The 16731-nt window shown below is 23.7% G+C and overlaps 1 protein-coding gene across 7 annotated transcripts in view; it reads right to left on the reverse strand.

The window, feature by feature from the left end:
* LOC129609308 (putative thiamine transporter SLC35F3) overlaps positions 1 to 16731 on the reverse strand; it is a 53693-nt gene that overhangs the window by 31684 nt on the left and 5278 nt on the right. The gene's annotated exons all lie outside the window — the stretch shown is intronic.

The raw sequence follows: 16731 nt of genomic DNA on the forward strand, positions 1-16731 counted from the left end.
ACACACATTTATACCTACAAAAAAAAGAAATTATAATAATATGCTTAAGCTAATTATATCCTTTAAGAAAGGCAAAATGTTCTCTGCATTATAAAACAAAGAGAGAGTGTGCAAGTATGTATTTAAACAGAATTAAAGTTAAAAATCAGTTATTACAAAAAAGAAAACAAAAATAAAACTAATTAAAGGACTTAAATCTTATAAAGACCTTGAAAATTCTAAAAAAAAATTTTTTTTGGCTTATAACACAACCATTTAATATTTCCAAATATTTTTTGTTTCCTTCTTTATAAAATTAACAATAATGTGATTTTTAATATGCTTTCTGTTTCATTTTAGTTCCGCGTCAAATATGGCCAATCAATTTATATTATAAAAACTTGACAGGAAAACATTGTTGTAATTTTTTTTTTGTTTTGTCGTTAAATAAATAATTTCCGCTTTTCTAATTCTTAATTTTCAAAAATATTTATAAACATAATACGTACATATCTAATAAATAATTTAACAAACCACATACTTTCAAATAAAATGTAATTTATTTGCTACAACTTGAGAAAAATGGTAAGATCTTTTTATTTTGTTTTTTAAATTAATGTCAAAGCTTTATGTTTAAAGGAAATAAAATGAGATTTTACACACTATTTTGAGTGCTTATTGCTCCATAAGAAAAATATTCTCTCATTATATTAAAAATGAAGAAAAAAAAAATGGAAAAAAAGCACTTAAAAATTTCAAAGGAGCCCATGGGAGATGATGTTAAATTAAAAAAAAAATAAAAAAAATAAGAAAAATCTTTTATATTTCAGTAAACTTAATAAAGCATTTGCATTATCTCGTTCTATAAATACAGATATAGCGTTATATACACCTACAGAAATGAAAATAAATTAGAATCAAATCAATGGTTTGTAAAATAGCACTTTTCCCTTGAATAACTAAAAGACTCATAAATAACTATATGATAAAATTATTTTATTAAATTAAAAAAATATTGCATACTTTTCGGGGAAGCATAAAAAATTTAAAGAAATATAACGAAACAGACGAATTTTGTGATAATTTAAGTAAGATACAATAAATAAATATATTTTTTGACGAAACGATGTAATTACCGTCAGTTTTTTGCTTTAATTAATTTTGGAAAACCTTGCGCTTTCTGAAAAATATGAAAACGAATATTGAAATTTGAGTAGTTTTGAGGGAAAATAACTTTGAAAATAAAGCTTTTAAAAACGATATTAAAAATTTGGAAAAATAATGGGCTTGAAATAATTGTAACATGTGTACATGTTATTTCGCAATTCTTTAATTTTCTCAGATTGGAGAATTCAAAAGATGTTAGGAGTTTCGATACTCGTATAAATAATAATCTACCTAAGTTGCTTTTAAGATTTTGAAGATTCACAACTTTTAAATGGAGAGGAGAAGGAAAATTTTTCTCTTAACTTTCTCTCAAAAATTTTTTTGTTTGCAAGCAAATGTGTTTGTATTTCACTTTTCTATCTTAAAGGGTGTAGGAGTTTTATAAACAGATGCACTGACAAAATAAAACTAATGAGCACTTTTTTTTTTCAATTTTATTAGAAAACTGCTAAAATTTAATTTATATTTTACAGATTTTAGAATGTCTTGTGTTTCAAGAGAAAAGATATCTTATATTTTAAAACATTTCAAGATTTTACAAAACAACAACAAATTAATTACAGAGTTGATGAAAAATCTCTTCGATATAGTATCAAGAAAATTGTTGATTTTTACATTAACATAACCAAATTTTAAAACTTTTATTTATTATTAAATTCGATATGACAACAAAGTTTTACCACCTGATGATCATCTCTTATATAAAGAGAATTTTATGTTTTTACGAATTGAAATTTACATAGTAATAAATTGAATAAGGATTTGTTGTTGTATTATATAATTTAAATATATATATACAGGTTAGCTTTATACCAATCCTGAAAATAAAGTACGCTGAAAATAACACTCTAATGCAATACACACTCAAAATATGCTTATAGAATATAATGATGTATTGACGTACTATACACAAAGTTTCTTTACTCTGTTGAAGTTATATAACATTATTCATTTATTCTTATATAAAACACATTGACGTCATAAAAGAACAAATTCAATTGATTTATGTATCAAGTAATCGAATCATTAAAAAGTTTTTGATAAAATATTGCAGGTGTTAAAACTTTGAAAATAAAATATTTTTTTATTATTTTAATTTTTAAAGGAATACTAACTCATTTGATTAATTATAATTATGTTTAATCTGTTTAAGTTATTAAATTTATGATTTTAAGAGTTGTGGAATATTTTATGGTAGAAATTTGTGCCATAAAAATTTAGAATGATATCTAACTTCTTCAAGGCTTTATAACTTTCGGATACAATTAAGACTGTCTTAAGCGAGAGAATTAATTTACAGTAATTATTAAAAAAAAACCATTAAACTATAATTCATTCAATAACTACAATTATTTTTCATAATAAAATTAATATTTACGGGAAACCTTAATAAAAAATAATTATAACGTCCTCGCTATTCTAAATAATTAATATTTTACAGATTTTATATTTAAATTGAATATAAAAGTAAAGATTAATTTACAAAAAAAATAATTAAATCCTTACAGAAAGGACATTTTTTTTTATAAATTTCCGAAAACCTTAAAGGCTCCCAGGTGATCACGAATGGCGTTCTGATAAATTTCTTCCTCAACCTTTTCAAACCTAAAATGATAATACTAAATATTTATTTCTAAGGATCTAAGGTTTCGGGATCTAAGGACTGACATGGCTGATTTCTCACTCGTTGACTTAAAAGTTGTAGATTTCACCTAGAACTTTCGCTATAACCTCTGTACTAAAATTTCAAATTTTCATTTGTTTCAGAAAGCATTGCAAAAGTTTTCTAAAAAATTTCCAAAATTTTTATAGAATAATAATATTTAGAAGCGCATAACGGACACACAGATATGCATCCATTCATTTTTATATGCACATAGAAGAAGAAGAAGAAAAAGATTGGAAATAAATTCAAATTCAAAAATTAGAATACCAACATTTTCACGCTAACGAAAACAAAAAAATTTTGTCTTATCTCATGTACTCGTAAATTGTTTTAGAGAGATAGGATCAAATTTTTATTTCATCTATAGCTACAAAAGCTTCCGTACATACGTAAGATTTTTGATATACATATAAAACCACAGAATCAAATATATGTATTCAGACTTACTACAAATTTCTTAAATCATTGAATGGGAAGAGTATAAAAAACAATTTTCAACACATACTTTTATTGTGATTATATTTCCTCAACACCAAGTAGATTTAAAATGTATTAATAAAATATTACACACATACCTACCTACCTTAAAAAAAATTTAATATAACAGATATTTTATTTATTGTATATTTGTGTACATTGAATTTCTAGTTTATTTCTTTTGAAAAAAAAATTTTTCTGCCTTTTGCTTGCTTGCGTCATTGCTACTGTAAATATGTAATGAAATTTTCTTTACTAAGAACTTTTTATATTCTATAATATTCAATGACATGAATATGAAAATAAATCCATTAGATTATAATACAAACTTTTATACAATTTTTTTTAAACAAAAACAAAAAAGTTTTTCTCTTAAAATTTTACCCATCATACTACTACAATTTAAAATTTTTCCGGTTCCGGTGTTAGTATATATTTGAGCGTATTAGAAAAATAAATTATTATTGGCAGGATACATACAGCGTACAAATGTCTACAAAAAATTTATGAATTTATTATAAATTTTGATTCATTTAAATTCTGAAAAAAAATTATATTTAAATTGATTTAGTTTTATTATTTACATGATCAAAATATTTGCAATTTACATTAATAATGTAACATAATAATAAAATATATATATATATATATAATATTCACAAATGCAAACTTATATACTGAGACCCTCTAATTTCAAAATTTCGGTAATACGGCATTAGTATGTACGAAAATCAATCTATTACAATATTACTGAAATTTTCAAGTGACTGGAAAACGGAAATTTGTAAAATTTATAACAAAATATTAAAAATATAAAAAAAAATATTAAGAAAATAAGTAAAATTTCCTTTGAAATTATGAATTAATTGCATTAAGACAGATTTCTTCAAAAAGAAACCTCAAAGATTGAGACTGCATTTAGTCGCATAAAGAAGCCTTTTATCGAGACTGCAGAGTAGTCGAAGTCGAACTTTTTTCTTCTACACAAAATCAGATTTAACCAGGGGTTTAATGCTCTGTTAATTATCATAATTATATAGATATTTATATGGATACCAATATCGAGATGTCATTCTACAATTTCTTTTTTACAATTCGTACACAAATAATTTGTGCACTACTTAACTAACTCATTTAATCATTTTCTTTTTCCTTCTTTATTATAAATGAAAGTGATTTGAGTTGCAATCGAATAATTCTACTATACTGAATTCATATATTATAAATGATCACTAATATATTCAGTTGTATGAAAGTCTTAGATTTAAAATTTTAATTACCTTTAAAAAAAATATTTGAGGCCAAAAGAACAGTATCTAATACGAAATTTCAATTTAATTCAACTTGTTATAAAAAAATTTTTAAAGTTCTTAAAATAATCAAAAAAACATTCATTTTTGAAATTTATTAAATCAAAACCGTAGAGTAATATAAAAATTTTAAAAATATTTTACGAATAATGTTTCGATTGCAACAGCAAAATTAACACTACATTATTTTCCCAAAAGGAAAACGACATAAAACTGTAAATTCTACACCCAATTAGTAATTTTCTTAATAATGTGATGATAAACTTGAAACACATACATATACATATATAAAATATTTATAACTTTCAAAAAAATTTATTCTAATTCTCTTTTAACATTAGTTTGTATATCTTTAATTTAATATTCATTTCCTTTTTACGTATACGTTCTTTAATATTCATATTTTCTTTTTTTTACATCCTATAATTCTAATATTCTGTTATACATTTTATATTCATTTGAAAATCAAAACATAAAATCATATCAGCCCCGAAGTAAAGCCCAGTTAAGAGATCACTTGAAATTTTAATGTCAATCAAATTTTTGTATATTGCACGTACATATGTATATGTATATATGTATGAGTATACATAATCCATATATGTGCACAAACAACAATGAATGAATCTTTCTAACATTGTAAGAGGTTCGTCATCTAAACTTGTTATAAATTTAATTAGAATTTTTTATAATTCACCATTTGAAGGGTCTTAATTTTCATTCGAATGCAATTTTTTAAGTAAATTTCATATGAAAATAATTTCCATACTAGAAAATTAATAATAATGTTGATTATTTGAGCAAAAAATAAATTTTAATGTTCGATTCGTTGCCGTTGTTATTCGCCACTCGTTATTAATTCTACTACTTTAACAAACTTATCGAATGTATTAAGATCTTCCTTTTGATACAATATATGGCTATAGTAAAATTTTATTCAGGTTTAAAATTTGAGGTAACCTTCGCTTCAGGTCGTTATAACGAATGCCGTCTGATAAATTTCCTTTTAGTTAAATAACATCTGTACATGTGCATAAACCACTATTAAGGTTGTTTTTTCTTTCGAAATCCATTTATTCTAAAAACACGACTTTCGCAGATAATGGCTTGGGCCCATAACCTGTTGAATTTAATACTTGTGCTTTATTCAAAAAGTTATAAACAAAAGAGTGATTATGTATAACAATATGTAAAAAGAGTCATATATATTATATATGTTAATGTAATTAAATGTCAAAAAAGAGTTGGCGCTAATGTAGATCGTATTACGATTGATCTCCATGTAGTTTATTTAAGTATTTAAACTCCGATTTCCAAAAATCTCCTTTTGTTCTAAGTGGTTTGTTTTGCCAAAATCTTTGAAACCACACCCAACGTATGATTATATTTAATGATTTTCAATTTTAAATAATTTTTTTGTAAAACTATAAACTATACACAAAATTTGGTTTTACCTTTTGCTAAAAGAGAATGGATTGAGTTAAACCAATAGAAAGAAAATAATTTTTAATTCATCCAAAAAATTTTAATTCTGAAACAAAAATTGTATATATTTCTTATTCTCTTATGTTTCGAAAATTTTTCTAGCACTCAGTGTTTCCAGAAAAACAACAAAAAATTAAATTTAATTTGTCAAATTTCCAAAGAAAATTTTGTTTTATTTTACACTGAAATTTATTTTTTGAATTCCTTTGATTTTGCTACCTGAGTAGAAAATTTGAAGGAAACCGACTGTTGTTTTTCTATTTTTGTTTGATTGAATACTCAATTTACCTGTATACTTAAAATGAGACATATTCAATATTTGAAGAAAATATTTTTCCATAATTTTCCTATCGAAAAAATTTTGTATAAAAAAATCTATTTTTCCCCAAGTGTACTGCCTTAAATTAATATCTTTAAATTTGAACTGAAAATAAAATTCCAAATTATAGAAGTTTTCTATGTAATTGTAATAAAAATATGGTTCCATCAAAAAAAAAATTGACATACAAACATACATGAAACCTAAAATAATCTATCGGGTTTTTTAAACATTGTCACTTCCCCTTTATCCAATTTTCTGTTAATTCACCTGACTCAAATTCATTTGAAAGAATTCTTAACAAATTGATCTATGTATATATAAAAAATTGAATATAAAATATTTTGTTCAATCAAAAACTGTTACACTATACAAACTTCAGTTTTTCTCAATTTCTTGCCCATGCGAATTACTTTCAATTTATAATTTATAATTCTTCACATTTAATACACCAAAGATTTTCTATATAATTCAATCCTTGTACTATATTCAAAAACCTTGCATACATGTACATACATACATACATCCAAATTCTTACATTTTACGAAAATATTTTATATCTAGTAGTGTTTTATATATTATAGTAATTTTTTTTTTATTTTTTATATTAAATATTAAAAAAATATTTTATTCAAAACATGAATTATAAATATTGTCAACATTTTTCTTTCATTTTCAGTATTTTATTTCTGTTTTCGAATTTTAGGCATTTTGTGTTCTAAATACACATTCAAGTTGAATTTTGTGACGCTTTATGAAAATTCACTTAAAATATTAAATCTGTGATATCAAGTATATTAAAAAAAAACTAAAGTTTTTATTGCAGCTATATTTATTTTTAAATTGAACGACAAAACTTAAAAGTATTAACCTAGATTTTATTCTTGAACATATGGAAATATTTTAGTATACGGAATAAACACAAATTTATGTATGTAAATGTAAAAATATATATTTTCTTATATGGAATTTTTAATAACATTCTTTTAAATTTTAGAGAAGGAATTTACATATTTAAGAAATTATTCCTTGGCTCAGTGAGCAAATACTTATGCAAGTGTGCAGCTCTATTGTATGTCAAAAAGAAAAGACATTTTATACTATAAATGTCCTATTATAATATGACCGTTATAATTCGATTTTAAATAAAACAACTATGTATAACAGTCTACATTTGTGGAAATTTTTGAATTTTTGTACAAAATCTTTTTTAAGTTTTCATTTGGCCAAAAGCATTTCCAAGGTAAATTTTAATATTAGGAAACATGTTATAATGTTATTCTCCACTTGAAATTTATTTTATGTTTGACAAAAATTATTATGATTTATGGGAAATGCAATTTATTTGGCTTTAAAAAAGAAAAATCCTATAACAAATACTAAAAAACTTTTGGCAAAATGAGAAAAAAAAAATTGATGAAATCAATTTTTAATTTTTCAATAGATTTTTAATAAATTTGAATCCAAACTAAAGCAGTGTATCTAAGGCAACTAGTTTGATCTAGTGTATCTAAAGCAGTATTTCTCCCTCAATGTCATTTTAATTTATGTCTTAATTATTGTATGATCCCAGAATAAGTACAAAATTAAAAGAAGGCATCAATTTGTTTTTTGTTTAGTCAAAAATGAAGAAGCCACAAAAATTTCGGTTAATTGAATAATTTCGAATTTTTAATTACATTTTCTGATTAGAACTCATTTGTCTTTAATTGCTTAACAGATATTCGATAAGCTTAAGATTTCAACGAAATGAGTTTCAGAAAATTGAATTTTTTATAATTCTGAGAGTTTAAAGAAATTAAAAATTTCTAAATCGTTTTTATCTAATTTTATATATCAAAATATATAAAATTAGATAATATTAAGTTAAAAATAACGATAAATTTTGATGTTCGCTTTATTATTGTAATCTTTTCGAATTTAGGATGGTATACAACAATATATACTATCAGACTAAAGAACAAAAGTTTTACCTATTTTTGATTCTCTAACCGATGGCTTATATTTTTGTATACCTTTTTCTATATTATTTTCAAGTACGTTTATGGAATTTAGAAGATATTTGCAATTTCGACACAGAATAATAGTAAGTTTTTGAAGTTTGATAGATATTATAACAACTGAAAAAGGATGTTGTTGATAAAACAGTAAAAAAAAGATTATTTTTAATGTTATCACCTTAAGAAATTAGTTTTCTTATAAATCTACTTTAATAACTTTTATAGCTTTAAGTTGCGACCGATCCTTTAAATTTTCCTACTTATAAAAATTTTGATGGAAATTAGAACCAACAATTTTAAAATTTTCCTAATATATTGCAGTGTTTTCATCTCAATTATTAATATTCAATATATTATTACTAATATTCCTAATTTATGTAATAACATTTTCAATTTGAAATACATATACGACGTTGAGCAAGTCAAATCAAAAAAAAAATCAAAACAAATCTTTATAGGCAATCATCGTTTAAATACAAAGTATAAAGTATATTTTTCTGCGATTTAAATAATAAAATAATTCCTAAGAAAAATAAAATGTGATTTACATAATATTTATATTATACAAGCAAAATAACTTGGATGACGTCAATGAAAAAGTCTACGCAATAAATGAAAATAAAAGGTTTTGAATATTACTGAAATAATTATGTAAGTTGTCATATACTCTCATCTAAACGTGCTTCTAAAAAACTAGAAAGAAAAATTTGACACATAAAGCAAAATCGTGTTTAGGAAAATATTATTCTTCTGCAGTATACTATATACTTGATAATTTTCACCAAGTATAATGGTATGCTTGACATAAAAGAATATTAAATCTAGCAGAAATCAAAATAAAAACTTTATTATAGCTAGACTTTTAAAAATTTTTGCGAATTAGTCATAAGAATTTTCATTGTATTTATAAATAAGAGAGAATATTAAACAATTGTGATATTGTGATACAATCTTTAAAACCTATTGCTCCTTCTTGATTGCCATATCAAGAAAGAGCAATAGAATAATCAGTTTGCAATATGAAATTAAAGAAATTTTAATTCTTCATGAAATTTTGCATATGTGCAGGCGAAGTTATTTATTTTGATATTTTAAAGTAGCTATTCATATGAATAATTATTATTGTACCATTTTGTATATTAATTTATAATAACCAAATTTTCTGCAATTTCATGTTACATACATATATGTATATAGTTTTCAAATTTACTGATCATATTGTTATTACGATTCATAAAATTATTAACAGAACGGGAACTCACGTTTTTTTGTTCAAATATTACTTTCCATTGTAAAATTTTCTGAAATTTATTTAAACTTAGTTATTAGAATAATAATAGAAATTTCTTATTCAGGTATATATACATATATATATATATATATATATTTACAAACACATTAACATTGTCTTGTTCAGTAAATATTTTATAATCTATTTATTTAACATTATTTGTACATTCACATTACACATACAATTCTGCGTAAATATTTACTTATCATTAGCGATTGCAATTGTACAGGGCAATATGATTGATGAATATTTGATCACATTTGAATATTTTTCATTAGCTATAGTAATTTATCATTTGAAATTAAAATTTTTATTTTAAATATGTACTTCATAAACTAAAAGAACTTTAAAACCTTTAATACCAATAAGACTTGAATAGAAAAATTATTTTAAAGGTCTTAAAATTATCCTAAACTCTTTCTAATTGTTATATTTCTCATGCTGTATAAAAAATTCGTATAAAAATTGATTACTCATTCAAAACTTATTCGTTAGTTTGAATGAATAATTACTCATTCAAACTAACTTCAAAGCCCAATTATTCTCAAGTAACAATGGAAAAACAAAAATTTCTCGATTATTTTTTGTTGATCTGTACCGTTCGGAAGTACCATTGAATTTCGAACACCCTATTTTTATATTCATTGAGATGAAAATTACAAAGTTCCAAATTTGTTACTTCGATTTATTCTTATATAACATTACCATTTAAGTAAGAACACACAAATTTACATAAATTATTAAAAATCATTTATAAGTATCTATTAATTTCTAAACTAGTGGCATATTGATTATACAAAACTATTCCAATATCTTACTAAATATAGAAAAATTGCAAATTAAATAAATTTTTAATTTAAGAAATTGGATTAACGGTTTTATTAAAATATGAGTAAATTGGATTTCTGAAATATGTACATACACATTATACATACACATATTATAATTCATTGTTGAATTCATTCAAAATTTATTAAATGGCATTTTTATGTGATTTTTTATTTCATTCTATACCTTACTAAACGATTTCGATTATCACTTTTGAATATCTATTATCTTTTCTAAATTAATCTGTTAAATAATAAAGTGATTTCAATTTCAGGAAATTAAGTTTTTTATTAAAAGTAAATATACATTGAAACAAAATAATCGCTATTGTGATACCCAAAAAACATAACTGCAACCTTATATCAGAAGTTGCTAAACAAAATTACAAAATTAACAATATTTCTTCCTCAATATTGAATATACATTTATTCCGCAGTGACATACATCACTGATTTGCAACATACAAAAAGGTAGCGGTTTTATGACTATATTTTCAATTTAACTTGTGAGATTTTTCATGTGCAAGTGACAATGAAACATTTCTAAAATTACTGCGTAACATTGAAAATTTAGCTAAATATTATGACTGTTTCTGTAACAGAACATATTCAATTACAACTCTTACTGTAATACTAAAATATATGTTGACATTTTAGTCGATTTATATAGCTATCTTTTTCCATATACAAAAACTGGAAAGAGAATGCTTTAGTGTAAAGTTGCAGAGTCTTAACTAAAATAAACTATTACGAAAATAATTATTTACTTCAGTCAAGACTATATTATCGACAGTAATGTGTGGCTCTGTGTAAGGAAAACGACTTGCATTTTTTAGCAGCATAAGATAGAAAAAGTAGCAACTAATGTTAGGAATGCAGAGCAAAAAAACAAGACAGAAAATGTGTTTTTCCCACAGTATCCCGATTTCAACAAGGTTTTATAACTAGGAGCATGCAAAACTATGGCAAATGTAGTTTTTTTTGTTTTTTTGAGTGTAATACAAGACTGATGTTTAAAACTAAAATAAGATGAAATCAAAATGAAAATGTTTCATTTACTATAGTTATTCAAATGTAGCTATTTCACATTGAAAGGAGCAAAATATTCTTATATACCAACACCAAACAGAAAACTTTTACAACTTCAATTAAAATTATTTGTCTTTTTTTAATGAAAATTATTATTTTGAATATAGAGTATAATAATAAGAATTTTTATTGCATTTATGAGTAGAAAAAAGAATTTTAAGTAGATTCCAATCAAATATAACTTTCTATTTATTCTAACTTAAAAAAACAACACTAATTTCCTTGTAATAAAAAGTTTTAATTGCATATTAAATATAAAAAAAACTTTCATGCTTCAATAGTACTTAAAGATAAAATATTTATTATCAAAGTTTTAAGCAAAAAAAAAATTGATAATCAGGAAAAACATAATAAATTTTTTCCAATTTAACTTTAACCAGCTTTATTATTAGAAAAAATATGAAAATTAAAATCACATAAAAAGAATAATAAGGACAAATTTTACAAAGTTTTACTAAAGTGAAAAAAATGAATAAGACTGATAAACTCTGAACAATAAAAATGGTAATCCATACCATTTTACTAAATTAAATCATAAATTATTAAACTACCAAATTGTTTCTTCAATTTTTAAAAAATATTTGACATTTTTGCTTATAACCTTTACACCAAACAAATCATCTTGTTGGGTAACAAAATTTCTCAAAAATTCTAAATAAACTACACCATATTTAGCAACGTAAAACAATATTAAAGATTTATTCATTCATTTTAGGACCTATCACATACATTTTAAGCTTAACGTACCCCGCACACGCTCCTAACAAACTAATTGATACTGAACTATGACTGGACTAAGTTCACCAAATTTTTACTTATATTTTAGGAAACTATTTACATAAACAATAAAAAATGTCTAAATCCGCTTTAATTTGTTACGAATTGGTATACTTGAAAACAATCCCGAAATTATTACCCAAAAAAACTACATGCTGGTTATTAAATACTGGGGTCCATTCTCAAAAACTTTTGATAAAATTATTTAAGTTCTTCAGTTAATTACTTCAAGACCAAGTATTTTATAAATCAGGCAACTTTTGTCGAGCATATGGATAAATTAAGGAGGTAGATCTAATGCAGCTATTGAAATCAAAAGTCCTGTTCTGAGTCGTTTTTGTTTTTTTTTATTTTTACTAGTAATATACATTATTAATTTGTGCAGCATTGTACTTAGCTATAGGGTTGATTTTAAAAGCAACATACAATTAAACTAAATACATTTAAAATCATAAAATTTCACTGTAGATACAAATATTTTACTGCAGGCTGTATACTAATATATTTTTACTTATCAAGTATTTTTATACGACTGTAAGAGTAGTTAACTTGCAAAATGCTTATATTTCATGTCCTTCACGTAAATTCTTACGTTTTTAATTAAAAAATGTTATTTATATCTTATTTTCGTATTTTAAGTAAAACTCTTTTATATACATAGCTATATATATATGCATAATAAAGTTTACTCTCAATATATATATATATATATATATATATATGTATTATATGTATACAATCATTGAAAAAGTTCTGTAATAAAATGATGATGCAACAAACGGAATAAAATAAAATTGTAAATTCACGTTTTTTGCCATATTGTTAAATTTTTCTCCTTTTAGGTACCTCACATTTACTTTTCTATTTTTTTTTTTTCGTTTCTTCTTTTTGATTATTTAATACCAATGAAAGAATTTTTATTTATGAATAAGGTTCTCCTTTTAACTTTTGCCATTTTTCTTATTCTTTATTCATTATAGATTTCAATTTCCAGAACAATATTTTCTATCTTGTTCCAACAACAATTTATTCTATTTCAATCTTAAACGAACTTTTGAATTTCGCATACATATATACAGGGCGATTCTGAGAGGTATACAACAACATATACCATTCGTTTAAGGATCGTAAATGGGTAAAACATTTGTTCCGGACTGGGTGCCAAATTTTAAGCATTTCCGAGCTCCAGGGGTTTAAACGAATTTTCACGAAATTTTTACTTGTCCAAGTTTTTTTGATTTGGGAACTTCAGAACAAACAGTTTCTGAAAGGGCTAGTAAAGGGCTTAAAATAAACATGTTGCTTAATTCTGTACTTTATGTATCTTCGGAATACAAATGACTCGAACTTTTTTCAAAATCAAATTTTTCCCTTGTTTTATTTTTTTTCAGTTTTTTCTAACTATTATAATAATTTGAAAATTTTTTTATAGAATTTTGTCCAGCCGTTTAAGCTTTAATTTAAGTCGTCAAGCATTAAAAAACTTTTTATGGTACAGAAGATATAGCACAAAAACCTCAAATATTGTGAGCCAAAAATTTAATTAAAATCAAAGTAGATGTTGATGAAACTAAAATTAAATTCAATTTAATATTTCTTTAGCAAAAAATTTGGAAAAATACGAATTCATTAATTCGTTATCCTAAAATTTTACAAATTTCTCAAAAGTCTCCTATAGAATTCACCTAATTCGCCAAAAATTTATTTTTTTCTTCTTTCAAATTTACGTTATTTCTTTTCAATCGCATATTTCAAATTAATTGCTTCACTGGAATTCCTCTTTAGTTGCATCAACTGTGTACCAATTTTAGTTTTTGTAGAAATATCTTGAAAATTTATTAATTCCTATTAATTATTAGTTTGATAATTTTAATATCATATCATTTACAAACTTCATTTTGTTAAAAAATTAAATTTTCCTATTAAAAAAATTTTTTTTTGTAATAAAATAAATGTCAAAATTTATATGGCATGTCTTTAAAAATTCACTCCAGCTGGATAATTTTTATAACTTCAGATGGCAAATGGTACCTAGATTCCGAAAAATATTTTTTCAAATTTTTAAATTGCACCCAATACGAGAAAAATGCATTTAAAAAATTCAAACCATATAGGTACCATTTCTTATAAAAATTGGCAAAAATAAAAAACCTATTAATTTTCTTTACCAAGAAAAGTTTCGAAAAAAAATTTTTGATTACTAGATTTTTTTTTGTTTTTCCTAATATAAAATTCTATTTTTTTTTTTTTCAAAAATTTCAAATTTTTCAAAATCATTTTTTGTAAAATAAAACATTTCAATAAAAACATTAAAATTCAGATTCTTTATCAAAATAACGGCTCTTAAAAATGTCAACTGTTTTTTCGAGTGGCTCTCGTTATCCAAAATTAATGCTAGTTGATTCCAGCGCTTAAAATAAGTAAAAATCAAAAATAGTGAAAAATAGGGGCTTTAAAATCTTTAGATTGAAATGGTTTTTGTACTAAATTTTCTGTACCATAAAGATTTTTTTAATGTTTGAGGACTTAAATTAAAGCTTAAGCAACTGGGCAAATCTCTATAAAAAAAATTCTTGAGAAATTACGAGTATCTACTCGAAATTAGAAAAAACTGAAAAAATAAAACAAGGGAAAAATTTGATTTTGCCTAAAGTTCAGATGCTTTGTATTCCGAAGATACATGAAATACAGAATAAATAAGCAACATGTTTATTTTAAGCCCTTTACTAGGCCTTTTAGAAACTGTTTGCTTGAAGTCCCAATCTTTTTTAGAACGGAAGTTATAATCAAAAAAACTTGGATAAGTAAAAATTTACTGAAATTTCGTTAAAATCCCTGGAACTCGGAAACCCTTGAGATTTGGCACCCAATCCGAAACAAATGTTTTACCCATTCACGATAATCAAACGAAAGGTATATGTTGTTGTATACCTTTCAGAATCACCCTGTATATATATGTATATCGAGGAAATATACTTTGAGTCGTTAAAGAAAATCTAGATTTTATAAGAAATACAATTAAAAAGGAAATAAAAAATTCACGAACAATAAAAAAGTAAAACTTTATAAAAGTATTTAAAAAAAACGTTTATTACAAGGTGTTTTATTTTTCATTACAATTATAAAATTAAAGAGATATATTGGGAAAAATTTTTTAGAAATTTTCACTACAGGAAAATTTCAAGAGCTATTTACTATATGAATTAGCAAGGCTTTAAAAGGACTATGCAATTGGCGTTTGGAGCTTCGGGAACAAAGAACTCTTAGGTAAATACACTCGAGTGCGCCTTAAGGCGATCCTAAGGACTCCGAGAAATCATATGAGTATTGTCACAGGTTTCCTTACTGCAAGAACACCAAAACTGGGTTTAGAGACCCTTCCAAGTTCTTTGGGGAACGGGAAGACTTCCATATAACTTCCCAGTAAGGGTTGAGTGTTGTTTTATTAGAGAAGTTGAGTGTTGTTTCATAAGAGAATGAATTATTGAATTAATTATCAAATAATAAGCAATGGAAAATTTCTCCAATTTTTGACAAAGTTTTGTATTAACAAAAGTAATAAAATTGAATAGGTCTACTACTATTCATTCAAACCTAAATTCTACGGTGTACTAGAACTCTCATATATAAGGACGAACAACCAAAAATGTAGCACAAAGTTTTTTTTAAAAATTTTTGATGAAATTGAAAAATGTATGATACATATTCCATATACTCAAAACAATTCATTAAGTTGGCAAATTAGACATAATTTGCTATATCGAAAAAATATTCAATACCATCATACAACAAAAACTTTGGTAATCCAATATGAAAACCACAACACAACATTTTTATCAATATATGGAAAATGTGATGCAAAATCCAATTGGAAATCCTATCAGTTTGGTCAACTGGAACATACCTACTTGTAATGGTCTTATTTCAATCCAATACACTTTGTATGTCCTTCAAACTTCAATTTAAAAAGATAATAGAAAACAAGTTTTTTTTTCTTCTTCTCAATTTGAAACAATTAAGCGCTCATGTATTTCATCTAATAATAGAATAAAATTTCCATAATATTTTAATTAAGTTTTTGGAATTGCTGTATTTTAATAAGAACATAATATCATCTTCTTACAATTCATAGTCTTATTTTAAGAAAAAAAAAGGGAATTTACTTTTTAATTAAGAAATTTCAATATTGCAACAAGATTTTCGAACATTCAACATAACTATTTTTTTCTTAATTAGTATTTTATCGAAAAATCTTAATTTATTTTTATATTTCTATTACTACATTTATTATGATTTATAAATGAAAATAACTAAAACAATGTTTTAAAAAAGTATGTTCGAGTT

The sequence above is a fragment of the Condylostylus longicornis genome, unplaced genomic scaffold, assembly GCF_029603195.1.
Source record: "Condylostylus longicornis isolate FDR11 unplaced genomic scaffold, ASM2960319v2 ptg000004l, whole genome shotgun sequence".
NCBI lineage: Eukaryota > Metazoa > Arthropoda > Insecta > Diptera > Dolichopodidae > Condylostylus > Condylostylus longicornis.